The 26302-nt window shown below is 37.5% G+C and overlaps 1 protein-coding gene across 5 annotated transcripts in view; it reads left to right on the top strand.

The window, feature by feature from the left end:
- Positions 1-26302, top strand: part of TRMT9B (tRNA methyltransferase 9B (putative)) — a 117768-nt gene that overhangs the window by 31963 nt on the left and 59503 nt on the right. The window contains exon 1 of one of the 5 annotated variants that reach the window (XM_040555255.1): positions 3167-4529. The exons of the other annotated variants lie outside the window; for them this stretch is intronic. The gene's annotated coding sequence lies outside the window, so the exon portion shown is untranslated. Of the gene's footprint in view, positions 1-3166; positions 4530-26302 lie in introns of those variants that run through there. 5 annotated transcript variants of the gene reach the window in all.

Genomic DNA, 26302 nt, shown 5'->3' with positions numbered 1-26302 from the left:
GGTAGGTCCACAGTGATGAGGTAGGGCTGCGTGTCAGCATCAGGATGTGACTCTACAGGGCTGATGGCCAGGCGCAGGCATGGCTATGATGCGGCAGGATCCACGGCTCATCTGGGAGACATATGCTTGTGACTCAGCTTAAAAGCATCTTTCATGGGAAAGGGCAGTCAGCCCTGATGGAGGCCTTCCCACAGTGTGGTCTGGAGGGCCCTGTCCACCATTATGTGGTCATTTATATCCAATATTATGGAAAGGTTAAATATTCTCCTGCAGCGCAAAATGAATCATGAAGATTTCTTTAAGGTCACACATAACTCCATCTGATGCTTCTGCACAAAATATTGCAAACAGGATAGATCCTAACACACATTCATCTTCCATAATGCTTGTCATAAGGAAGAGGTCAGATCGGATTTTACGAGCCCGTATTCTGCCAAGCATTGTGAAGATCCCTCTAAAATGACAGAAAATTTTTCAGACTGCCAAATCCTCTTGTACTGTCATACTTAATCTCTATTTATCATAGTTTAACAGATATTCTGCCTTCATGAATATGTGGTGTAGTTTTTAATTTGAAAAAATGTTAAAATTGTACATTAAATTATATTTAAAGATTAATTGAAATCATTACTAGAAAAAGCAAAGTAAGTTTCCAAGTTCATATGATGCAGAGAATTCTGCGATGCTGTCATATGGTACAGTAAAGAATGACAAAAACTTTCTGTTTTTTAATTCTACGTTATCATATCATTGTCATTTTCAGGCATTTGTTTGGATGGAAGTCAAAATAAAAAGACTGGACTCTCCTTCTTCTAGTGTCTATGCCCTGAAGAAAGGGATCGGCACCCCTGAAAATTTTTTTGACACTCCCGAGAAGGAAAGATTTAGAGAGTGCCATGTTTATTGTTTGTGACAGACAGAGATTTGTTTGAAATTCTTTGTGGAATTGTAATGAGAAACTTCAAGGAAAGTCCAACATACTGCAAATAGAAACCAATAGAAAATTACGGTTTATTGGATCTTATGACAAGGTGGTTTTCTTCTTAAAAAGTACATATGTTAAAATTTAACTGCTTTCTTAATATTAACCAAGCTTAATAATATATTTTCTTTGACTGAAGATTTCCTTGTAGCTATAACAAGCTGCCATCAAACAGGCAAAGAAATCCATGAAATCTTTGCTTGATACTCAGTCTTTTAAATCGCCCCATGATAAAAAGGACGCTTAGCAGTGAAACATTTCCCTCTGCTCCTGTGCTTCCTCCATATCCTCCCCTCCTTGTTCTATCATACACAAATTCTAGAAAATGTGGCTCAAAACCACTGGACGGGGATGCAAAAGGGTCTATGGCCCAGTCCCATGGAGATTTAAAAACCTAATCTCAAATTTCTGTAGGGCTAGCCATTATTAGATTTGTGGAGAGTGAGATAGGAAAGACCACAGTGAGGATTTTATCTATATGTCCTTCAGTATCGTGTAATTATACAGCTGTGTCCTTTTTTTCCCACATTGCTGATAATTCCTTCAAGAAGATAATGCATCTGCCAGTACCAGCATGTACAGCGATTTGTGGATTAACATTTTTGTAGTTGTGTTTTTTATCCATAGAAACACATGGATTAAAAAACATAGCTATAGAAACATATTCAAAAATACTTCTTAACCGATATAGTCTGCATTGTCCACACACAGAGCTGTAGTTCACCCAAATAGTTTTGTCGTTTTGATTCCTTTTGATTCCTGAATTTGAACTTCAATGATTTATTTCACATAGATTGTCACATTTCTCTGGCATTTGTGGAAGAATAGTAAAAAATGGTTACCGACACCTATGCCTTGCTCAAGAGCAGAATATTTGGACCAGCAGTGTCCGCTCCATTGCGCATACATTTCCATTTCTTTGTGTATCAGAAACTTAAGGATGAAAGATACTAACTTCCATCCAAATCGTTTTTACCACACCTAAACTTAAGAGGAACTCATTACTGTCTGTCATGAGTTTTTGGTTCGTTCCCTCCTTTTCTTTCAGTTGCTAGTGTTAATTAGTTAACTGTCGTCTTAATGAGGTATTTGGAGACCTGTAAGGCCCTGTGCAGACTTGGTGTACTACAGCTAGAGAATCAGATCAAATGGATTACTTTTCCAAAGTAAATAGTTAAACCAATTTTCAGTTTAGCACATATTTATGGCTTATCTTAGTAAACAGTAAATCTGTAGAGTTGACAGTGGATTAGTTTTCTACTATAACTATGGCAACAAGAATGGAGAAGATGAAAATTTCTTTTTAAGGTATAATAGGCAAGTCTTTTTTTTTTCCCTACTACTAATAACTCTTCAAAAGTCAGAACTATTAGCAATGTGTGATATCTGGAACATCTGGCAGTTTCATTACTATGAAATGTGTACTAGGGGAATCAGAAGATGATTAACAGGGGATGTTAAATGAGTTCGTGATTTGGAGAAATAGTCTACAAAACATTTGGTGAAACTGGTGTAGTGTAATCATAGAGGATGGCTCCTTGTTTTGTATGTGGTTGGAAAACAATGAAAACAATTAAATCAGTGCCAGCTTAAGCTTTTACAGCATGGAAGTAATTATGTTTTGATAGTAATTAGGAATGAAACATTCACAAATTCCATGTTATTTTAATAATAATTACAACAATGTGTATACAGTTCCCACCACATACAATGGAAAGGTCCGTCTTCAAAAATAAAATTAGATTCCCACTGAATTGCTTCACCGAGGCTGATGAAACTTGAAGTGCTTTCCTTTATTTTTTCTCAAAATTAAAAGCTGTGCCATTTATCATGGTTCTGACCTTCTCTTTTAGCAACAGTTTTTCTCTGAAATGTACGTTCTGTATGAGCTGGGTCTCCTTCCTTGTGTGCTCTTCTGCCCTATGCACAGATACTCTGGAAGCTCTGGATCTGTTCTCCACCATGGTTGCAGGGGTCTTTTGGCCATCCAGCGATGCCTTGTTCACAGGTGACTCTGTTCAACTAACTGGCATGGAAGAGAAAGCCCAATGCCTAAAGTCGTGGGATCCCACTGTCTTGTAACAGCTATCTTTGAGGATTCCCTGTGCAGTCAGCCTTTGACATCTCATAGTATGAGCATGACCTTTCCCAGAGCTCAGGGAAAAAGACGACCCCTGGAGGTTTATCACTCATATCTGGTGCTATGGTGAAACTACTACTCCTCACCAGGAAATTCTGCCAGAGAGATGATATTGCCACCAGGTCCCCGAAACTTCTGCTTTACTGCAGGAATTATAGAAGGGCTAACCAAACAGTGATTAATCTGCTGAGCAGTATCAAGAGTCAACAATATGGTTCTTTATCCTTATTCAGCTGAAGAGGATCAGGGAAGTCCTGTGGGAAACTAACCTTCTGGAGAGAGCAAACTACCTCTTTTTGGCAGCTGAGCTTCTGTTCAGACTGTTTATGGTGTTGAAGGCTAGGCAAGTCATCTGTGAGCACCCAACAGTGGGACGGAAGGACATTGTCATCTCCACAGTTTGGTGGAGCAGAGATGAGGGAGGCAAGGGGAGGCTTGCAGGCAGGCTTAGAGGCAGAATCTAATTTAGCATCCCTGCAGAACTGGTAGTTGAGAAGAAGGTGGGAGATGCAGGTCTCTCACAGAAGATCCCACAGTCACAAGCAGAAGCAATTCTTGTGCCAGAAGTTTCTAGCCTCTTTGCAGTCTCTGGTTTTAGGATTCCTGGAATGAAAGTGTGCAATCTCAGCATGGGATCCTAGGGAACTGAACCTACTTGCTTCAGGACATAGAGTCAGGTGGAGGGCTGGGTCTCCAAACACAGTGTCCAAAGCCTAGCCAAAGCAGGTAGACCTCACTTCCTTTCTTCTCACAGTGTTCCTCCAAATAATGAGTGCAATAAAGCCCAGAACATGCTGCGCTCAACTTGTCTATGCTCTGTACTCCTGTCTTACCTCACTGCATTCACCTACGTCTGCTGGGGATGGTTAGGTAGTCCTTTTTCAGTGTACCATGCGGGGGGATAGACTAAATAATTTTTGAGGTCCATGCAAGGGCTACGTGTCTGTTGGCTTGCAGGCCTGGACCATAAAACAGCTGGGACTCTCATCTCTGACAGCCAGTCTCTTTTGATGGGTGAATCCTTCCCTTGCTGCAAAATGGAACACATTTTTGTTAGCACTCTGACAATTTCAAAATCAAAAGTCTGCATCTAACTAATTATTTTCCCTGTCTGTTAGCCTTGTAGTCAATGGTTTGTCTGGAAAGGCTCACAGCGTATGCTTGTGGCTAAGCCACATTTCTGTTTTGAGGATTTTCCTTAAGATCTGGAGTAGCCTCTTTTGACTGGGAAGGCTTGAACAGGAATTAGGGGAATTATTCAAAATGGCGTTTGAGAAGAGGATTGATAGCTAAGACAGAGGGGGGATAACCATGCCGTGTGTGAGTGAGGGAGCTTGGTCCTTGGGCTTTTTTGTTTTGCTGAACTTATCAGTAGGGTGCCTAGCAGTGACTACAGCATATGTTCAGGTAAGTAGCTTACAAATTAAGTTTTTGATATAATTGCTTAATTTTTAGTGTGTTGCAATTAATTTGTATTGCATATATAAGAAAATAGCTTTAATCACATTTGAAAATAAGTTAGTTTTATATTCAGCAATTCAGATATTTATAGAAAGGCCAGGGCAGGTTTATAGTGCAAAGAAAATGTTCCTCTTAAGCTTGATAGTGATTAAAGGATTACAAATGCCTAGAAATGTATACAAATGACACACATTTCATGTCTGTTTCAGGCTTGTTCTAAATTAAAAGTGTATGTGTATACATGTGTATGCATATAAGCGTTTCCTAGAATTTGAACAAGGAAATGCTTCATTTTGTGCTTTTTATGTACATATACTGAAACTATACATGCTATGTATGTATGTATGTATTTCACTAACACCATTAAATTTTAAATAATGGCTGCTGAATCTCCTGAAGAAATAGAAATACTAGAAATTTGTTTGTTGCTCCAACTTCTCTGGAGCCTGCTGTCTCAGAAGGTCTCTCTCCATCTCTTATGGACTAGTATTGAGTTGTGTATTTTGTTTGCAAGGTAAATAGCAACAGGATCGCTTCCATGCAATTAAAATACCTGTCGTGGAGGTGTGTCTGTTTTTTCTTGTGAGATGTTGCCTTGTAACTGAAAACGTGCCTTTGGTGGTGTTACCCAGATTACTGGTATTATGTGTAGGTTCCTGTTCATTGCCAGGTTAGTTTTCTTAGTGGAGGAAAAAAATATTGAAGCTTTCAGTTAATCAGCATGCACGATTACGCATCTTACGCGTTTCCTGCTGGAACCGCAGCAAGAGGATAGAATCATAGAGAAGGAGGGAACTTCATAATGAACCTTGCCACGTTTTAATTAAGCCAGCCACTCGGCAGCGGGAGTAGTTGCTCACCGCCCCGATGTTAGCCGGCCGGTTGCCGTGTAGGTGCTGCCCCCCGCTGGCGCTGTGAGGTGAGCGGCCATTTTCCGCGGGCCTCCTCACGCCGCCATGGGGCTGGGGTGGCGGCTGGGATCAGGGCCCAGGCGGCGCTGGGTGCTAGGGAGGCTGGGGATGTTTTCTGAAACTGTGCAGGAGCCAGGTGCAACTCGTCTGACAACATCCGTTGGCTTGTCTAACAAGTGCTACGTTAACGATTATGGAGCTTTATTAAGTGTTTAGATTGATGCTTTCTCTTTTGTTGTTGTTGCAGTAGCAGCATTTTTTGAGAGTGGTGTATATTTGGGCTGGTGATATTTCATTTGCAAAAGGCTTCTTATTCAAATCTGTCCACTTTAGCCATGTATAAATACAAAATACCATTCCTCTGTATGAAAAATCTATCAGTTTATGTATGCTTTGACGGTACCAACAAGTCCACCCTATGGCATGACAATGCCAGGCAGATCTGAAATGGTTACCTCAGCATTTAGAGACCTTCTTCTGCCCTCCTATTTACCCAGCTGCCTTGGTCCCTCTCAACTCCGGAGAAAACAGATGAGCTTGAAAGCATGCGCTGAAGGTCAACATGTTTTGAAACTGCGGTGAAAGTATTGCAAAATCCAGGCACATTGGTATGGAGCATTCTGCTGGAAGCTCCCATTGCTTGTAGACTAAGATTTGACTGGACACTGGCCTCATTGCAGCACAGTGGCACTTAGAAATGTTTTAGGCTTTAATTACTCTTTAGATTGTTTTATTAGGATGCAAGTGATTTAATACAAAGAAGCACATCTTTTTAACACCAGCATGTATGCAAGCTTTGTGGCTTTTTACTGTTTATTATCAAACGCATTTTAAATGTTTGTTTGCTTTAAAAAGAGGTTATCTAGGCTAAGATACAGGCTATATACAAAGTATTAGATACTGTAATTATTAACAGCCAGGCTTTAATTAGCAGCCTTTAGCAATCTTCTAGTTTATTGCTTTCAATGTTTCAGCTGTTGTGTCTTTATCAAATTTCACAGTCATATCCTCTACCTCAGATATGGGCTTCTGTTACAGGCATCCAGGACTCCTCTTGTTATGTGAATTGTTATGGGAAGAGACAGATACGAAGATGAACGATAGATTTTTCTGGAAACTAAGAAGGAATATTTCTATACAAGTAAAGCCTGGGAAATCTAATTCCCTGCAGGATGAGTCTATTTTCTCTGAACCTGTGATCTAATAAAGAGTAAAATGACAATAGAATACAATCCAGCATAGCTATCTGGGTGAATGAATCCTTTTTTCTTGAAGGAGCTTGCTGTAAAAAGTAAGTTACTGTCCTTTATCTCCATTTCTGGAGGCTAACTAAAGCAGAGGTGAAGGCTAGTGGGTAAATTATTGATTTTTTCATTTAATGGAAATAACATTTTCAGTTTCTACTGAAATGAGCTTTTTGGCCTCATTTCAGTCTGTCAGGCAGAGTTTAAAATTTTCTCAGCATATGAATAGGAGAGTCCAAGATGGAGCTGGGTGGGTGCTCACTTACTGCTCTCCACAATAAATGAATGCTTCAGGTGCTGGGTGTAGTAATCCATTACATCTCGATGCAAGAGATCAGAACTTTAGTACTCACATGGAGCGCCACTGACACTGCTAGGACTTCTTGTGCAGTTTTGGTGTGTCCTGACCGACTGGTGCAGAGTGGGGACAAGAGGGCTCTGCAGCCCCCAGCCCGAAGGTGTGCACGCCTCAGCAGGCTGTGCTTCTTGGGGGGGGGGGAAAGGCGATCAGGAGCATCCTGTGTGTCTGGGGGGCCTTTCTGGGTATGGTGGTCTTGCAAATCGCACGGTACAGGTAACGGATGCTGTGGTTGGAAGACAGAGGTTGAAACAACGCGTTTTGAATAAACGCAGTTGCTGCTGTTATTTAAAAAGCAGTGGAAGAAGCCGCTCACAAGGAGATAAGAGGCAGAAAACGAGCGAAAGAAATCCAAGCGGATAGACGCCAGCTGTGCCTAGTTCGCCGTGGGAAGCTGCGCTACTGCAATCCTGCCACGGTGTGGTGCTCAGGGAAGCTGCGAGCCGTGGGGTGGCTGCAGGGGGCTGCCAGGGACCGATAACAGGCCGTGGACCGATTAAAAAAGCAAATGATTTGCTAGAAATAGAAGGAAAGGCTTCACTTTTCAATCATTCTTTCGCTTGAGCTTTTTCCTACTCAGCAATAGATTATTCCATTACTTTACGTATCCTTGGGAAAAGGACACCCGGTGGCTACAGCACTAGCATGTTGTTTTTTCTCATGTTAATTCAATATAAACAGCAAATCAATAAATCTCGACTCACAAGAGTGACTTTTAAAACATATGGGATACAGGCTTGAGTGTTTCTGACAGCTTTGTCACTTTATGATCTTATTTTTCTATTTCTGCTTTCTCTTCTGCCTTTTGATAACCGTGACTTTTTCTGGATGTCATTGTTTGCTTTCTGTCAGCCTAAGGCTGTGGCTTTACACCTGATTTTACTAGTGGCTGATCCAGATACTAGCCCTGGCCCGCTCCCAGCTGTGCATTGCCACCTCCTTGCTGGCAATTACCACCCCAACTGGTTATTCTTAGCAGTTTTCTTGATTGCTCTACATTCTAAAATTTTGTACTTAAAAAAATCTATTTTACGATGGTGATTTTACCCTAAAAACTTCATGCTATTCATCTACTTTTAAATTTAGGATAGTTGGACAGGTCTATTTTAGAGAGTGGTGAAATAAATAGTCATCCTGAGCAGAACTGAGATAATGCTACAGCAGCAGCTTCAAGGATTGCTTACATAATAATTGATAATTGGAGACATGGACATCTCTATTCCCTATATATGACCCTATATATTTCCTACATATGACATTTTTTTTTTGACCCATAACAATATTATATTCTAGCTCAAGGCTAAATTTTGGCAAAGGAACCTTCTAGCTCTTTACAGGAGTTTGTTCACGCTCAACAACGACATTTTTTCACTTGCCAGAAGCTGCCAACCATGCAGGACATTTAGTGGTGTCCCCCTCTCTGCACCTTGTGGGCTGGGTATTTGAATCATTTCTGTGTTTGCAGAAATGAGAGAGGATTTCGAAGCACATCACAGTGCTGATGCACTGATACTGTCTTTCAGGAACAATGAGATATCTGTAGAACTTTTGCTGTTAGAGGTCACCATAAAATCAAATTAATGATCCATATCACTAAATGATAAATACATAGATATATTAGTGTCAGGATTAAGTACTTGTGAGCAGCGAATAACAAGGTACTCTTCAGTTTTGACTCGGATTATATTGACTGTGGTTAGTACAATGTTTGGTTGAACCAATAGTTTAAATTACACCTTTTCTGGATATCTAGGTTGTCACTTTTGATTTTATATGTACACCTGTGACACTTGAAGATGAGGATTTGTTGATAAGTAATTTTTCATAAAACTGGGGCTTTTCTTCAACTCCAACTTCAACCCCAAATTAAGAAGACCATGCAATGTTTCCTAAAACAAACATGTGCATAGATATTATGTACATTTTTTTCTGAATTGTTCATTACAGAAACTAATTACATAATTTATTTTGTATTGCTCTCATAAAATAATAAAGAATTTTCTGAAACACTGAATATGATGGATTTTTCTTCTTTTCCATTGTCTCCGAAATGAATTTATTACTTTTCTAAATAATTTTTTTTAGCATGACCGAGCTCCTTTCCAGATAGCATAAAACATGCAGTCATTTAATATTTTTACTAAGGCTTTCCTTTTTCCTTGAGATGTATAAGCTTTAAATTTTTTCATTTAATGAAATCTTAGTTTTTTTGGATTGTCCAGTGTTATACAAGAGTTGATTTGGTGAGAGAACTGAGTAAGATGGAAATTGTCCTGGTATTTTAAATATGAAGGAAATAATTTGAATTCTCAACAGAAAGAATTAGTAAGAGTGTGCATGAATTTATATTGGTTAATTAAAGTGCCAGACAAAAGTGCTGAAAATAACACATCTTTATGTTAAAAGTATGGTTTTTAACTATGGCTTCCTTTTTTTTTTTTGGGGGGGGGGGGGGGGAGGCGGATAGGGGTGGAGAAGAAGAGCTGAAATTAGCCTGAAGTTGAAATTTCATAGAGTTGTAGAATGGCTTGGGTTGGAAGGGACCTTAAAGATCATCCAACTCCAACCTCCCTGCCATGGGCAGGGATACTACCCGGTAGATCAGGTTGGCCAAGGCCCCATCCAGCCTAGCCTTGAACATCTCCAGGGATGGGGCATCCACAACTCTATTTCAGATAGCTGTGATTTCTGAAATTTGAATCTTAGGACAAGCTGCATGTTTCCCTGAATGTAACAAACATAATGGACCAGTGTGTTGCAACTGGGGAATAGGCAGTTCCCTCATTCTAAGATTCATCCATTTTATGATTTACATTCTTTCTGTTAATTGTATAACACAGACAGAGACTATTTACAGCTTTGTAAAGAATGATTATTTTTTCCTTCTATGCATGCAACAAGTAGAATTTGAATATGGGCTGCTGGCATTCCATAATCAAAATTCTCTGCTTTAGTTGGGGAAAATAAGCTTACCAGAAGACAGAAAAATAGGATACATCAAGAGCAGTTACGTGAGGTAGCGTTGTATTCTTTCCATTCCTTGCCCTGTGCTTCTCTCTTAATATCCTTTATCCAACCTCATAAATTTTCTCAGAAAGAATAGCAGCAAAATTAGTCCACATAACAATTTATAACTTGTTTGTAGTTCTTACTTACTTTCCAGATCTTGACTGATGGATAACCAGAATGTTTGCTCGTTTGCATTAAATTCCCTCTGTCATTAAATTTCCCATTAAATTACACTACTATTCTGAACAAATTCTAGAAACCTGTATAGATTTCCAGAATTATTTCTTTCTTTTGAAAGCATGCTTATTGTAGGGTTGGAATATTGGGTCTGGGAATCCAAAAGGATATTACTGAGAAAATGAGAAGTCATTTAGAGGTCAGTCCAAGTATGGTTACTGGATCCTGTAAAACAGAAGGGCCTTCCTGGTAAAGCTTGAGTTGATGTATGAGATATATCTCATTGATTATCTTTCAGCCAGTAGACATTTCAATTTTATTGGTAGCATTACAGAGTAGTCTAACTACATTGTAAATTGCAAATGTAGTTTATCCACAGTTTTGTCTAAAGTTATTTGGCAGCTTTGTCTAAGCCAGAAATGCTACTGTGTTACCTATTTTCCAAGTATTTTATTTTTAATTTGTTCTTCTGACTTACTTTCTGTTTGATTTATACCAATTATTTAGCTATGAGAACATGCAGGACCTTAAGATAGCTAAATAAAGCATGAAAATACTGAGTCATCTTCATCCAATCACTCACAAACGTATTACTGCCCAAAATAGCATGCGCTCATAGCTGCATTTGGTATTCAGCATGAAATTCAGAAGAATTCAACTATCAGAACACCTGATAACAATTGATGCTAATTTTTTATTGATTTCCAGACTTTTTTTCTTAAATATCCTTTGTGCTCTCTGTTTCAGAGCTCAGTAACATTGTTGTAACAGGACCAGGTTAGATTCTCATCTGGTTGCCACTACAATATTCTGCAGTTGCTTAAGCATTGAAGCAGTTTCAGAATTTTCAGGCTTCTTTGATTGCCACAGAGAATAATATTTTGCTTCATGCTTTGCCATTTGTCAGCTTTTTCATATTAAATCCAAAATGGATCTAACCTGCTATGGGCTTTTACCTCTCTCTTTTGTATTAAAAAAAAATAATATATTTTTTGGTTGCTTTTTTTTTGTTTTTGTTGTGCTTTTAAGTGAATGAATTACTTATTCTATTCTATTTTCAGCCAATTATGTCACATATTGCATAAGATCTATGCTCCCAGTTGTTTTATTATCAAGGGACGCAAAATTGCTGTTGACCAAGCAATGGGAATTCTGTAAATGCTTTCTGAGTTTAATAATGATCCAAAAGTAATTCCAGTTGGTCTTTTGGCACTTGAGTTGCTTTGGAATCCAGCCAGTATTTCAGAGCTTCAATGACCAGAAGCAATTCAGTGCTGCAGGCCGTTTTTAGGATTTAAAAATTGCTGTGGGTGGCTCACTCATCTCTCTCTCAATATTCAGGGGATATACCATGTCCTGAACATTTTCCTACAATATCATAAAAACTAGAAACATCAATAGCAGCTTTTTAGCATTCATTAAAATTCATGTTGGTGGGCAGAGCAAAGGAAGGCTTTCTCTGCTAGATTAGAACTTCTACCAAAACGTTTCTGGGACATTCTGTTTTTCTGCAAATATACTTCCTATTAAAAATGATATTTCATCAGTAATTGCCTTGTCTACCCACTACTTGCGCTGCCCCCCAGGTAATTTGGCACTAGGTAGCTCTCCATCTTGAAGGCTACTGGAAGGAAGTACACATTGGATCGGGGCATGGTGAGTTTAAACCAATGAAATAAGCTAATGAAATATATCCGATGGGAAATGGCATGTGATAAAGCAAACATGTTTGTTGGAGATTATATTGGTCTTCCACTAAAATATAAACAAAATCTTGTCACAGGAATACTGATGTTATTGGTGCATCTTTATTTCCTGTTTCAATTAAATACAATTTCTGATAGTGACAGGAGCAATCCTTCTTTTAGTTGAGCACCTTTCTTGATGTACTGCTGTATTCATTTCCATTCAGCTCTTTCTAGGGAATGTATACAAATGCTGGCATAGTTAGGAGTAAAATCCTTATTATATTTACCCAGTCCTTTCAGGAGTCTGCGCCAAGGGACACTAAAAGAGGGGAGAAGCCTTTAGCAGTTCATTTACCTTCTCCAGGTTAGACACTTGGCTGCTTCTGATGTTTTAAGAAAGGCAATCTTCATGGGCAACAGCTGAGATTTTTTTGAAGTTTGAAATGCAATATACATTGAGGTTGTTGTATTTTCTTTCTATAGTTCAGAGAGTATTTACTAGATCTAGAGCATAAGAAGCCAGCTTTGGGTTCTACAGCTTGCAAATTTTGACACCATACCTGAGAGAATCAGAGCCATCAGCAATAAAAGGCAGGAGAGCACAGGGATGTGCCATTGTCTCCTGATTGCTTCCACTTCCTCCCAGGTTGGTCTTTTTTCACAGGAGACTTTGGGTTGGGCTGGACCAGAAGTGTGGGCTTGCGAAGAAAACCCAATAAGGAAAAAAAAAAAAATGTCTGGGATTCTCTTTTTAAGTTAAGCATTCCAGTAAGTCCATAGGCCCCAAGTTAACAGTGATGCACTGATTCAATTATCTGTAGTCACTAGTTGTCAGTTTCTTATTGAAGAGTCTTTCTGAGCAGACCAAGTGAAAATATTTATGATTCATACCTATCCTTTGTAATTACCGCTTGCAGCAATAGCAATCAATTGTTTTCTGTAAGCTTGATACAGGAATTTGAAGACACCCATTTTGCCTTTTCTGTCTGGCAGACTATACATGCATTTTGCCCCATATATATCTGAAAGGAAAAGCTGTTTCATTTTTTCATGTAGGTGGTAGTACATGCTTTGGTGAACATGCTGGTCATACACTTCAGTAAAATCATGGAGTGGTGTTCCTGTTGTTGCTCCAGCTACCACTGGATTCATTAATCAGTGAGAATTAATCCACATTTATTCTCCAAATTGCTCTGTTGCTAAAAGCTGGAATCTTTCTGTGCATAAAATTTCTATTTCCCCTTTCTATTTCCCAGCAAATTGGCTGAAGCAAGTAAATGGAATAAAAGGATGTGAAGGAAAAAATGTAAAAGCAATAAGAGGTTGTGTGTGAAATTGTAGATCCTCAAATTCATCATCTGTGCTTGACTTTTTTTAGCTCAAGCCCAAACATTAGATTGCATGGAACATTAGAATAGAAGGACAGTAATTATGGATATGGTATGAAGAAACCCAAAGCTGAAATATCAGTAAGTGATTTGTAAACAGGGATGGAAGTTGTCCTCAGCTCTGCTATAACCAGCCTTGCTCTGTAAGAAAAAAACTTCAGAAAAAGCTAATGAAGATGAATAGTAGTTAATGCTTTTATTTATTTATTAATTTTTCTTTCCTTTAAGGACATCCCAGTATTCCTGATAACTACAGACAGTAATCATTTTGTCAGCAAAACTGTCATAATGGTTTTAGAAACATGGAAGTGAACATTGTCAGGATTAAAAACATTAAAAGCATTCTGAAAAAAAAGGATGTAATTAATAGTGAATTATTTTGATCATGAAAATATTTAGATGTAAATTGTGTTACAAGTAGATACCTGAGTCAACACGTGTATTTGCTGTCTTGTACAGAACACCTGCAAACAAGCTGGCTTTTGGCCTCTTTGTGTGGAAAGCTGTGGCTCATTTCTTTCCGTTGAGTCTTTGTGCCTCTGACTGGTTTTGGTCATCTTATTTTCTGTTAGCATAGTTGAAATTAATTGATAGAGTTGTTGCTTTACTAAGCTGCTATGCATATCGGTATCTTATACCAAAGTCTATTAAAGGAGTTAACATTGAGGGGCAACATTTACAAATTCCACATCAAACCAGTAGCAAGAAAGGTGAGGCTGAGTCAACTGACACAGAAATAGTTAAAATTTTCTAGCACGTTCATTCACGGTGAAGTTGATTTTGTTGCACTTAGAAACAACTTATATCATTTTTCCAGTTTTGGAATTGCAAATGTAGCCTCAATTCAGATTTCCGCACTATCCTTCTATTGTTGGCATGTTTACATAAAACTGAGCTAGCTCAGGAGCATATACAAAATATAGACATACCCAGAAAAGCAGAGCTGCTTCTGTTATTCTTGTTGAAATTATCCATAAAAGAAGTTTTTGTATTTTTATATATATATTATGTATTATGTTTTGCATTATTTTATGGAATATACTGAAAATAGCAATCAACAAAGTTATTCATTAAAGATGTTACAGAACTGCTTTTGCATTAATGAAAAGTTGCAGATAATCTCTTATAGCTAAAGTACATTTAAATATAGCTTCTCATTCACAAAACACACTATAATCTGGTGAAAATAAGGTTCCTCTATATATTATATACTTAACCTGGATGCAAAAAGCAAGAAAATAAAAGGCTGATGCATCAAACAGTATCAGCTATCCCTTATTTTGAAGCAAAATTCTGGTCCATGCGGGTTGTCTCTGTCAGGAAAAACACAAAATCGTGTTTGTTAAAGGCAATCCCCCCATTTATTGACAAAGAATAAAGGGGGGAAAAAAAAGCATAGCTGTTTCCTTACTCACAAGAAGAAAAACTCATTCTTAAGCATACCGAGAATTTCAGTCAACGCTCAAGTTAAAAAATGTCATTTCTTATGATAATTCTATGACAGCACAGTTTTAACAGAAATCTTTTTTTTTTTGTGAGAAAACCCCCCAAAGGATTCTTGCCCTTCTGTACAATTCCCCACCCTCTTTTTTTTTTTTTTTCTTTTTTTTGAAGCTATGTACATGGCTTGCAACAAAGATGCAGATAGGAATAAGCAGCTGGGGGCAGCAGAAACAAGGCAGGAATGGAATTGCAGCCTGAATGCTTTTTATAAATGCATTGTGATGTTACTTTCCCCTTATACTTCTAAAGCTGCGTTCTTTTTTAATACCTTCCTCTCACTGAAGCAATATCCAGAAAAGGTCCCCTTAATTTAATGAGATTTTACATAACCTACCTGTAATCTAAATTCCTCTTTTATTCAAGACCTATTCCTCTCTGCAAGAATTACCATTGCCTTTCACAGAAAATGTCGTTTCCCAGTAGAGATGACAGTCTTCCAGTACCTACTGTTCAGACTCATTGATCTGCCAGAACAGAGCATCTTTCATATCCCACTGTACCTGCAAAATCAAACTCATTCGTATTAGAGCAGGAAAAATCAGGCTTTGAATAGGTAACATGATGACAGATGTATAAAGATTAATATGTCTGGAAGAAAGCCTGTGTCCTCTAAGCCAAAAATAGTGAATATGGTGCTAATGGTGATTTCCATTAGACAGGACTGTTCACATCCATGTCAAAAAAATTTCACCCTGGATCTGACTGGCTGCATGTGGAGTACCTCTAGGCACATTTTTTTATTTTTTTAGTTTGTGCTTTTTCTGCTGAAAATGTGTGCTGTCATGTAAGGGTTATGTTGTGGCTGCTAGTGTGACATCCGTAAGATGATACCAGGGTTATGTACTGCATGCAAGGAGTATGGAATTTGAGGGTAGTGATGTTTGAGGTCTACTGAGGATGAGTCTGTTGGGATACTGTTGGAGGACTGTGAATGGAAGAAAGAGGCGGCCCTGGTGTCATCTTGTCCATAAAACATTTAGGTTAAAGTCCTTGGAAAAAAATACCTCTGGACTGCATGCAGTCATTACCTTAGAGGAACTAGTTAATTTGCTCCAAATGAGACCCTAGGCAAAAGTCAGATGCATGCAGTATGAGTAATCAAGGGACAAGCTGAGAGCTTGTATCATTTGATGATTTAAATGAACCCCGTGTATTGCTCTGATTATCTGGTATGCATGTATTTCAACTGTAAGAAATACCTCTAATCTTTTCTTAATCTGTGGGTGCAAGGGCTGATTAATAACACCTGACAAAATAACAGATAACTTCATGAAGACTAGGATATTAAAAATATGCTAAGGGAATATTCAGAAAAATCAAAAGCTTGTTTTCTTCATAATGCTGTTAGGCACTGAAAGTAAAACAATACATATTGCATTAAAGTATCTTACTGGCTCATTGCAGCATGAATAAAAAACAATCTGATATGCAGCAAGGTTACTGAACTGCTGGCCTGTGAACTGTCCAACCTGAATGATGAATTTGTCTCAGGCCTGTATAACTTGGTATATCATGATATAATGTGGCAACTTGACATACTCATAATTATAGCTGAATCATATTAAGCTATGACAACATTCAGTACCATATATAGTATGTATCTGTAGTAGAGTAGGAGAAAAATATTAAGTATAAGCATGAAAAAATCAGTTTTAACACAGCATTTTATTTCATAGGAAACATTGAGAGTACTCAGATTTGTTCTGAAATGGAATGAGGTCTGATTTTTGATGTGCCTTTGTTTCCTGTGAAGTGGAAATTTGAAGTGCTGATCAGCTCTATTTTTAGGGGAACTTTGTAACTGATTAGATCTCAGACTAATTACTGGATCTTGTTTTCAAAAATCCAGGAAAGGAAGCTGTCAATTTGAGTTCCTGAAATCAGTTTCTGTATGTGTAATGCGATTTGTACATCTTTGTAGTCAATCTACTCTTAAGTCAATCATCTTAATGTATATGTAAATTTGTTTTTGTTAGTTTTTGTTGATTTTTCCCCAATCATAAATGTTCCGTACATTGCTTTCTTCATTACTTTTCCACTTAGCATAATCTGTACGTGAGAAACCATGCTAAAACTGAAGTTCTTATTGGAGTCAGAATCATGAGCTATTGGTTGGGTGTAGTGATTTTAGATATCTGTGTAATGTACAAGCATGTACACAACTAGCTGAAAATTATTCTGCTAAAACCTTCTGTCCTGAATGATTTACGTGATTAGCCCGCACACGATTTTCAAGGTTTGACCTTTCAGCTGCAGCTTAGATACTTATATTGACAAAGATTGTTAAAGATGTGATTGTGCAGTTTCCTTATTCTAGACAATGTCAGAAAGAGTTAGGAGATTCATGCTTACCTGCTTTCAAATTCTTATTAAATGAAATGTAAATCTAACAAATTTTCCAACTAGGATTTCAAATTATAATTTAACTTTTCCTCTAACATAAAATGATAACAACACCTCAGTCTAGTAAAGTACAGGCATGAGCATTTTTGCATTAGTTCATAGGCTTACCTCTGCCAATTTTGTTATTGCTTGAAGGAGCAATAAGACACACCCCCTCCCCCCCCCCCCAAAAAAAAAAAGCTCTATGTGAAATACATCCACTGGAAATGGAACTTGGAAATATTTACACAGTATTTTATATTGTTATATATATATATATATATAAAGCCAGTGTGTTGAGAATTTATTAACTGTCACTTGTTGCCAGCAGAGGACACTTTTTCATCTCCCCAAAGCCAAATAGGCCAACTCTGTGTCTTCATCCGACAAGCCAGCGATATGCCCAGACTCTAGAATTATCTATGGTAATATGTTTTACTCAACAAAGACAGCCTAGTCAAAAATTCTGCTGGTTATTTGATCTCAAGATCCATGCTCTATATTTGTCCTTTGAAACCTTTTAGAGAACGTGTCAGTTGGTTAAAGACTTGGAAGTGCATCAAGTACATCCATTTTTCATACATAGTAAACTCTTGCCAGGAAAATTTAATAAAGTAATTTGGCTACTGCTGAAGCAGAAGAATGTTGGTTATGTTGGATGCACTCAGCATATCTAGCCAACATACAATGCTGGCAGCTGGTTCTTTTTCTAGGTAAACAGATGATTTAGACTTAAATGTTTAAATGATCTATATGTGCATACATTTATGCAAAAAAAATTAAAAAAATAACATGAGCAGCAGGGTAATATTCTAATTTTCTTGTTTATCTGCTTATCAATTTTAAGATATCATCACCTGTTGATTAAAAAGAAACTGATCCCCATAATAACTTACAAGGTGTCTTAGAAGTTTTTTTATTGCATTCCAGTCATTCCAGATTTTCATCTGCAACGGCAGAATTGCATTATAGAAAATTCCTGTCACATAGAATTCTGTGGCAAATACTTTTCCACTAGATAATATTAACTCATAAGAACAAAAGCTTGTTCTGAAAGAGGATGGTTCTGCTAAATTGTTTTAGACCTCTTTAATTTTCAGTTTCTTTACAATATTACTGCTTTGAAAAGTGTTTTAATGTTAATTATAATGAAAAATGATCAAGACTCAGAAGAACTGACAAAATTCTCAGTATAAAATTTGGATTGACCTAATCTAATTGCCTATTATGGAGACTGGTAAAAAGAGGAAAGAGGGAGGGATTTTTAATTTGACTTTTTTTTTTTTCCATTTTAGTTTGAAGATTTATTTTGGCATCAAAAATACGTTAAGGATTGGCTTGAGGTTTCCAAGTGATCCAACAGAACTAACTATATACCTTGCTGGCCACTGAAACTGTCAATGAAGGTATTGCCATAGCCATTTTTCTCTTTTGGCCATTATTCTTGCTTCTCTACACTGGTAATTTGATTGAGGAATGCCATATGTGAATGTTTTCTATGAAGCCTTCTCATGATGGTCCAGTAGAATCATGGCACTTAGTACATGTAAGGGCCATGAACAATGTAGAAGGGAGGTATATGTTTAGACCTACAAAATTTTCATAGTTGTTGTAAGGGTTAGTCAGATCTTTAGGTGATATTAATGAACAGCTGTGTTGACTTCCTTGGAACATATTGGCACTAAGTGAATATCTCAGAGGATAACAATATTTTGAAATTCCATTGACCATTTTCAGAAATAACTTATAAACAGCTTTTTCTGATCTAGCATAACTTTATTAAGGAAGCTGCATCAAAACAGATCAGATTTCAAATAATTTCTGGAATATATCAGCATGGGTATTTGTAGAATGGGAAATGAGGATTAGGAAATTATATAGATATATGTGCATTGTCATTACAAGATAGGAATGTGCAAAGGTAGAAGGGTATTGTGATTTTCAAGTTTTTCTATGCTATGTCTATTATAGATAGCTATGAAAAAAAAAAAACACCACACAAATGGTGATTTTGTATTTTTCCTTTTCCCTCTAGTGCAGGGATGAAAAGAACCCAGATTAGAAGTCAAATGTTGTAAATTACATTTAGCTGATACAATAAATGGCAAATTAATGTCAGGTATCCAGAATTCACTAACATGTAATAATCTATGTATTTGTAATTCTCATATAGCAGTTTGTTTGTTTTTAAAAGTTGTGACAATGAAACTATTTTATCAAATCTAAGTGTGGTCTTTCAGGTAATTTGATGCATTTTTATGACCCTCTTTTTTCTTATTTGTTGTTCTCTATAAAAAGAATTTTGATATTATTACTGGAACTTCTAATCCATTCAAGTACATTTGATTTTTATTGTGTAATTTATTGATACAATCTTGAGATGCTTTAGATTGTAATCCTTGACATGCTAGAAAAGCAGGTCAACAAATATAAATCTTTTTTAAGGCAGGAAGATGAAAAAGATACCCAATCAAGGAAAAAACAAGTGAAATGGCCTTAGAGAAAGCTCCCTGGGAGAAGCTGCTGAGCCTCTGCTTTGTTAGGCTTTGTTTTCTTCCGTTTTTTTTTGTTTGTTTGTTTTTTTGTTTGTTTGTTTTTTACTTTTTTCTTTTTCCTTTCAATTAAATTTTGGCAGACTAATAAGATAAAAGCCTTATTTAACATTTTACACCTGCAATCTTCACCAATTTTTGGTCAGATGATAACATTCATTTAGTGAAATGCCCAGTAGATTGTCAGGTTAGTTATTTAAGTGCTAACTTGGTAATATCCAGATTATTAAAATATTTTCTTTACAATGATCAAATAACCATGATAGATTTAAGTAACCTTTAAACAGTTTGTCAAGCTGGCATTTTTAATTGCTCAGTGAGCAGTTGGATTGATATGGAAGCACACTGTGCAAGTTTTCAGAGAAGACTGATGTCATTGACATAATTTCTCACTCCTTCAGTTGCTGGGGATATGGTGAGCACAGTGAGGTGAGTACTTGTTTGAGCAGCTGCTGCCAATAATGTGCTTGTCTGAATGCTGTGCTAGCTGCTGGAAGTTCTGTAATCATATTACCACAGTATGTGCTTTTCTTTGGACAGGAGGAAGCTGTAAAGCCTTAAGCTGAGATCCACTAGTATTCTATTTGCTCTTACGAACAGACTTTGTCTCTGGTTGGGATACATTCAGTGTAGGAGCTATTCAGAAAGCAAAACCTGGCATATTTTCACCACACCCTTTCCAATCCAGGTTCAGAAATGGGTCTCATTAATGTAGGAATTGTCCATACAAGAGAAGTTCAGAGTTGCCTGTCCATGCTCTTTTTTTGTATGGAGGGAGAGCTTCCCTTTATGTGAAAGAGTAGCTGGAATGCATGGAGCTCTGCTTTGGGGTGAATGATGAGCCAGATGAGAGTTTATGGGTAAGGATTAAGGACAGAGCAACACGGGTGATGGTGTGGTGACTGGCTGCTAGAGCACACCTGATCAGGAAGAAGTAGATGAGGACCTTCTTTAGACAACTGGAAGGAACTTCATGTTTGCAGGCCCTCTGATATCTACTGGAATTTTGTGATTCTGTAATAGTTTTGCTACTGAAGATGAGTAGCATACCAGTGTAGAGTCACATGAGCTGTAAATGACTCTTATACACAGTAAGGTGTTTAAATATGGCTGTTGTCTGCTTCACTGTTCTGGAACTATAACGCATTTTCTGACTCAGGCCTTTTGTCTAACACTCTCTGTTGGGAGACAAATTGTAACCAACTTCAAATGCAAAGTCTTCCAGAGTAGAGTTTGAATCCTTAGCTGCCTCAGGAGCCCCAGTCTCACCCATGATATTTCCAAGTTCTTGTTTAATTCTTAGAAGGGTAGTATAGTAGTACATAAATTAATTTCTCACTACAACTGCTTTCCTCTCTAAGAACTGGAAAATATCAGAGAAAAAAAAATCCAGTCTGATAATGCTCCTTTTGGATCTGTATGCAAATTTTTCATTGGCAGGATTATTTCTTAATGGCAATTCTATAAAGTTTGATCAATGGAAAAAATACACTACAAATACATATTCTCCCTTTCTTACAGAGGTAATGATAGTTCATGTGAGAGCTTAGTCCTCTTGTATGGTCCGGTTAAGAAAATCCAACGGGGATAGAAAGAAGCAAAATTAGAGGTGAAATTACTTGCCCTAATTTGTAGATCCAGATTCTCCCACTGAATGAAACTCTTCTTTCAAGTCAGTAGCTGTATCTGTTTTCATCTTTTTTTTTTTTTTTTTTCCAGCCATATGTTATGTGGGTAATTAAAACCAAGTGAAGTTTGTGGGTGAAGCTTTTAGGTATCTTTGGGAAAGGCATTGTTATAGAGGCCTGACTCTGCAAAACGGAAAAGATTTTCTGCAAAAAACAGGTATCACGTTCTAGAAATTATTGTCTTCCCTGCACAGCTTTGAGTTAACAGAGCATATCATTAACAATGTTACACAAATGTTTCATTAAAGAAAATAGAACTGCAAATGCAACCTTATTTTTTCTCTTTTGGAGAACTTGCTCATATTTAAGTTTTATTTTGATTTAAATGCTTTTCTTCCGAAGCATGTCAGATGGAATTAAACTAGTCACCAGCTCTATACACTTCACTTTGTGTTCGTAACACCTCAAGTTAAGCCAGCCTAGCATTTTTTTTTTCATTCTATTCATTCGCAAAAACTGCTACATTCATAATTTATGGGAGAAGGATGTTTCTCAAAGCGCAGCCAGTGAGAGGAAGTTTTACAGTGCGAAATGCTTCTGTAGTGATGTCAAAACATGAAATAACCTCAGAACTTCTGGCATAGATTAAATTTAAATATAACTCAGCATGACTGAAAATCTTCTCAGTGTCCTAGATTTGCACTTTAGGTTTCAATTTATACTAGGTGTAAGTGTTGTTAGCTGCATGAATAATGTATAATTTTTCTTCAGCTCAGCTCATTCCCTTCACATGTTTATTCATTTATGCTGTTTAAATGAACAGAATACTCATATCAGTATTCAGTGGTATTCTGACAAGCTGCGGGATAGATCAGTTTCCTCAGGCTTAAAAAAAACAAAACCAGAAATACTTACCCGGAGACCACCTTTTCAAATGATCTTTATATTTTTGTTGTCATCCACATTCAATGACAGAAGCCATCTTTCATACTGTTATATCATTAAAGTAATTTTATTCAAGATAAACTTAGATATATATGTGTGTGTGTATGTATATAAAAATATATTTCTGGTGTCTTTACAACAGAACCCAGACATCCAGAGTTTGAGGCCTAAGGGTGCATTTTTCCCTAAGGTGCATAATCAGTTCACACCTTTTCAGAGCTCAATGAGTCCATAAATAACCAACAGAAGGAGTAAACAAGGCTGATTTTTTCTAGTTTAAATGTTAAACAAGCTGCACAGCTCAGTTTGTGATAGTTCTCAAAAATGAATTTTGGCAGAAAAACAGCACTGTAAGTAAGTAGGTGGAGACTAATTTTATCACTTCATGGGCTATTTATGTTTTAACATGTTTAAGTGTCACAAGCTTAGTTTTTATGTCAGTCATTCAGACTTGTACATAGGGTATTGCTGTCTGTATGTAGATGATCAGTATGTTTCTTTTATATGTTAAGGCTTAGTAATATTTAAGGTAGCACATTTCTATTGTGCTGAAAGCATAAATTTCATCAGAAAAAGGAGCTTCTTAAAGGTATTTGTAGTAAGTATGTGCCACACAGCCATCAATTTCTGTATGGATTTTTCCCCAATTTCTCACAGTCATTAGTGTATTTCCCTCATCCCATCCCTCATTGTGTTGTATGTTACACTTTTGGTACTTAGAACTGCGAAATGTCAATAACTTGCACACAGTCACACAAGAAAACCTGTGATAGAAAGGTGACTGAATTTGTACTACTTGAATCCAGGTTATCGCCTGCGGTCTATTGCCTGGATACCATAGTACTACCCACCAGTCTTATACCATGGTTGTGTCTTTGAAAACGGTCTCTAAATTATGGCTTACTAGCCATTGGAGGCATTCAAATGAAAAAGAAGAGAAGAATCTGCTTCCTAGTTAAACTCATTCTCAGTTCCCACTTTCTATAACTGGTATCCTACAACTACCTCACTGGTCAAGAATGCTGTGTTTTGTTTGTTTGTGTTTTAAAAAGTTTTAAAACTGAAAAGTTTTTACCTGGAAAGTTTTAAAATTTAACCCAGAATGAAAGTACAAAGAATTCTTTTATTTTCTGAAGGAGAATTTCTTTGAAATGACACAATTAACTTTTAATGGAACAACCAGGAACAATTTTTCTAACGATAATTTCCTGATTAGCTTTATGTTCTCTCTCCATCTTCCTGAGACCCATGTAACTTTCTTTAATCAGTAATAGAAACAAACAGCCATTCCATATTTAAGAAATAGTAAGGCAACATGAACTAGAAAGGCAATGAGAACCCCAAGCTATTGGGAACTGTCAGTGTCTACCAGTGTAATAAGACTTTCCCAGAAATGAATAGATTTTCTATCAGTACTCAGGTTTTCCATTAACACAGGACAAGTGAAAATACTGGGAATTTTCACAGAAAAATGTATTTAACAGACAAAATGACATAATACAAAGCTATTTAAGGCTTATGTACAATTCAGAGAAATGACCCTAAAGAATAACAGATTCTGGAGCTAGAATCCCACTCAAAATTTTCTCTTTTTTCCCTATACTTTGGAAATAACTCATCAGAAGTCAATGCTTTGCCACATGTGGATTACAGCAGAGCCATTGGGTGGCAGTAACTTCTAGTTACTCTTAGCCAGGGTTGGATCCAAATCAAATGTTCTTAGAAAAATCAGCTTCACTAAGCTGCCTACATAAACTGCTCTATTTTCTGTTCTCGTTAGCAGATGTCTGAAGTATTTCATTGCTCCTTCATCCACACACGTGCTGCCTTTCTATCAGTGTTGGCTCATACTGCACAGAGTGTGGTGAAAAACAGCTGTGTGGGATAACTGGCTGTATAATAAATGGAAATTAACTGATACTAAAATAGGAATGTTGGACAAGCAGATCCATGAAAACAAAGGAAGACTGGCTTTCATGAAATAGTAACTGCGTGAAAATACATCTATTTAGAAAAATGGTTCTCTTGAATATTTGATGTAAACTTACTGGAATGGAATTTTTTTATGCTAAATGAGGTGTGCAGCTATCCTCTTCTGTAGGGCTATAGCCTTGTCTGTCCTTTTAAGGCCAAGTTCCTTGACTCTCCAAATGTTTTAGTCACAAGAACATCTTTTTTTTTTTTTTTTTTTCATGACAGCACCCACCTGATATTCTTTCAAGTATATTTAGTCCTTAATATGCCTTCCAGGGCTCATATATGTGTGGTGCTCATGATTTGCATTCATAAATGCTTTCACCTCGAACGTCCATTCTTCTAGCACCTACCTACCACAGCTGTCCACACAGCATAGCTGAGAACACCTTTACATGCACCAGCACCCACATTCTTTTGTGTGTTGGTGCTTCCTCGTTACTGGGGAAGAACAGGAGCATGCAGCAGTGATATCCAGAGAGGAAAGAGACTGTGTCTGTATTCTATATGTATGATTTTTAACAGCTTTTGTAGACTGTAATGTATAAGGATGGTAACTCAAGCATGGCAGGAGCAGATGCAATTATGTCTTAGCAGTATTTAACTATGTGATACTTAAGAGAGAACAAATGAGATAACTGTGAGAAAACAATGATAATGACATTGAATAACTATAGCAATTTATGAAATGACTATGATAATGACAGTGGATAGCTATAACAAATATTAGCAGCATTAGTAACTGAGCCATTAGCAGCATAGTGTTGTGGTTATGGCAGCAAATCCATGAGTTGTCCCAATCCACTAAGGTCCGCAGTACCCTCTCTTGGCCCTTAGAGCCCACACTCCTGGCACAAGGTTCCCAGGGATGCCCCACTTGGTAAGTTGAGAGGCCTAGGTGGCTGTTCCTCTCTGTAATAGTTGATTTTTAGATTCTGGGATCTTCAGATCCTTTTTTGCTCATCCCACCATGATAGTCTTTAAGATGTCTTTTTATCCTCCCTAGATGCTGTGGCATCAAAGAACATTCTGTTCTTTGCATTCTCAGAGGGATTATTCATTATTTCTGTTGAGTCAATTCAGTTTAAGACAACTGGTCACTGTTTCCTTTGGTCAGTGCGTCCTCATCCTGCAGCTGGTTCCTGCAGTGCTGATTCCATAAAACCACTCCTTTGCCCTCATTCTACAGCTGTCTTAACTGCACTGTTATTGCAGTATTTTCCTCTATTTTATTAATGGTGTTAGATCAGTAATTTGTTAAATTGATTTATATTAGTTCAGCAGTTCCTCTGTGGTTTTGCAGAAACACTAAGGTCTTGCAGTTGTGACCAACCATTTGGTTAGTTGTTGTCTTGCCTCAAGTGATGCCAAATATATTTATGTAGGGTTAGCAAAGTTACACCGAAGTCCATCTTAAGTTTTAAGCTCACCATACTTTGCTGTGATGATTAACAAAGTTGTACTGAGCCCTGTCTTGTTTCAGGGAAACCTGTCTCAGCTTGGTTGTTCCCTGTTACCTGATATGTGTCCAAGAACCTCTCATTGTTTCAAAGTTTTCCTGTTACATTCCTCAAAAATTTTGAGTAGGCAACAAGCTTGTACTCAGCATGGTGCAGAGGTCTTGCCAGAAACCCAGTAGCCTGGAACTTGCCACTCGTGGCATCAGTGGGTGTGATGGGTTGGCCCCAGCTTGCAGCCAGGCACCCACGTAGCCCCTCACTGCTCTCCCCCACCCCTAGCAGGGTGGGCTGAGAAAATAGAAAAAACAGGGACAAGAAAACTTGTTGGTCCAAATAGAGACAGGGAAATCACTTATCAACTGCTGTCATGGGCAAAGCAGACTTGACATCAGGAATTTAACTTAATTTATTGCCAATTAAAACAGTCAGCATGAATTCTTTTCTCTATGTGTCTAACCAGTATTTTCCTTACTGAGACATGTGGCTACTGCCTTTTGTTG

The sequence above is a fragment of the Cygnus olor genome, chromosome 4 (assembly GCF_009769625.2).
Source record: "Cygnus olor isolate bCygOlo1 chromosome 4, bCygOlo1.pri.v2, whole genome shotgun sequence".
In the NCBI taxonomy this organism is placed as follows: domain Eukaryota; kingdom Metazoa; phylum Chordata; class Aves; order Anseriformes; family Anatidae; genus Cygnus; species Cygnus olor.
This window is presented reverse-complemented; position numbering and strand designations above follow the sequence as displayed.